Source organism: Oratosquilla oratoria, chromosome 1 (genome assembly GCF_046742065.1).
Source record: "Oratosquilla oratoria isolate Oo_2021 chromosome 1, ASM4674206v1, whole genome shotgun sequence".
NCBI classification, from domain to species: Eukaryota; Metazoa; Arthropoda; class Malacostraca; order Stomatopoda; family Squillidae; genus Oratosquilla; species Oratosquilla oratoria.
In genome coordinates this window covers 75,173,477-75,175,976 of record NC_134777.1, presented here as the reverse complement: position 1 = coordinate 75,175,976, position 2,500 = coordinate 75,173,477, and positions in this window count along the sequence as shown.

The window sequence follows — 2,500 nt, the reverse complement described above, 5'->3', positions numbered from 1 at the left end:
GGACATTTGGTAACACGTAGCGACAATAATCCCACTAACAAAAATAGCGTTGTTTATAAAATCCCGTGTAAAAGCTGTCCCTCTTCATATTTTGGTGAATCTGGTCGCGGACTTCATAAAAGGATAAATGAACATAAAAATGACGTAAAAGCCCATAGGACATCTAACTCCATAGTAATACATGTGGATAAACATGGTCACCTTCCAGACTGGAACAACACAACCGTATTAAATAAAGGATCATCCAAGAAACTAAGGAAGACAATTGAGGCAGCATATATCAACACTAATAACAACATTAACCATAGAGAAGGCTTTATATGTTTAGCAAAAGCCACAAGCTTATTAATAATAAAAGAATACGCAAATAAAATAACAAGCTCCCCGAAGCGTCCCATAAGATTCTCCCATTTCTCCTCGTCTACTTCATTCACCTTCAATCTTATTTGTCATAATATAGTCAATATATATATATATGCATGTATATATATACATATATATATGTATATATATACATATATAAATATATATATATATACATATATATGTATACATATACATATATATATATATATATATATGTATGTATATACATAGCCTGCTCTGGTATACCTTCCTCTTAAGCCTCGTCTTTTTTTTTAATTATGATAATGATCTCCAGTTCTTGATTGCCGGAGTTAAAGTCTCATAAAATGGAGATTTGTGACTCCCGTTTTGTGCATATATTTATTCTCATTATGAACTCAAAATCTGAGTATAGTTTTCTGTACAGTCTGAAGTTGAAAACATTTTATCTGGCTAGAGAGAGACGATTTGTTTCTATTTTCATCTAATCAATTAATGAATTTGTTTGTAGTTTTGACATTTTACTTATTCATTTATTTTGTTTTCTTTTATCTATCTACTGTTTCATTTGTTTAATTCTATATCTATTAATTTATTCATTTACTTACATATTTATTTTATTTTACCTAGATATGTATATGTATATATATATATTTATATATATATATATATATACAATATAATATATATATACAATATATATATACAATATATATATATATATATACATATATATATACATATATATATATATATATATATATATATATAGAGTGTTGTTTTAAAATTCAATGATGTAGGATCTAGAAAAAAAACATATAATGATAAATGAAAATTTTGTAATTTTCATTTATTCTCAGGAGATATCGGCGACTAATCACGCGCGTCGGCGAGATAAGAAGTGGGCGTGGCCAAAGTGTCAGTTTCATCTGAACAGTTTATACTGAACTTTATAGATCGCTGTCAACGAGAACACCGTCTGTAGTGTGGGAGAACAATGTTCAGGCGATAAAGAACTCGCTTGGTGTTCTATTTGTTCTCAGTTTGATTCTCTCCCAAAGACATCGTTCGGAGATTGTGTTATCTACATACTAAAACTCCTCTTATCTTCTTAGGGTCTGGGCTATTCTCTTTATCTCTAATTAAATCACTTGAAGGCAGAGAATGAGATTAATCTAATCACTCTGAACGGATCTAGGCTTCTTCGTGGGAAAAATTTATTGTATTTTTCTGGCTGTCGCTAGACGATTTAATTAACACGGGTTTCGTAGGGTTGATCAAACTGGGATATTCTTCCTTCAATTCCCAATTAATCGGCGGTACCGTCCACTTCCAGAACTTTTTCCGCCGTAAAATCCCAATGGCAAACTATGTTGTTTTATGAACAGTTTACATTTGGTATACTGGAAGAAAATTATTTACTCTCAGTATATTAGGGTATATTAATTATCATTGATATCATTATAATTTTATTTTTTTCATTTATCATTATTTTATATACATATATTTTTTCGCATCCGACCTAGTTATGGACCAAAAGGTCTCCTGTCGGCATGCTCCGCCTTCGTAATCCTTTGTAATCCTTTGTAATCAGATTCTTCCCGAAAGCGACGGGATGCAAATCTGTTCCAACTGTTGGACGAAAAATAGACCAGAGCGATAATGCCTTCAGCATCCGTATTGAAGCGGTTGATGGCTGTGGAAGGAAGCGTAGTACCAAGCCATGTTGCTGTCACTTTTATGGCTCACTTGCGATACCTTATTCAGGCGGTAATGAGAGCAAAGCCTATAAATCGTGGACGACAGCACTCGGACGGTTGTTGACAATCGCCTTTTTTTTTTTTTTTTTTTTTTTTTTTTTACTAGAAGGATTTCATTGATGTGATCGTCGAAACTTCAGTATGGTGACACACCACAACTACTGCTACTTCTACTACTACTACTACTACTACTACTACTACTACTACTACTACTACTACTACTACTACTACTACTACTACTACTACTACTACTACTACTTCTACTACTACTACTACTTCTACTACTACTACTACTACATCTACTTTTTTTTCTACGACCTCCATCCTCGTGGAACTGTGTGGTGGAGGCAGCAGGGTCTGTCTTCGACTGACACAGTTCATTGGCCCCTCTCCCG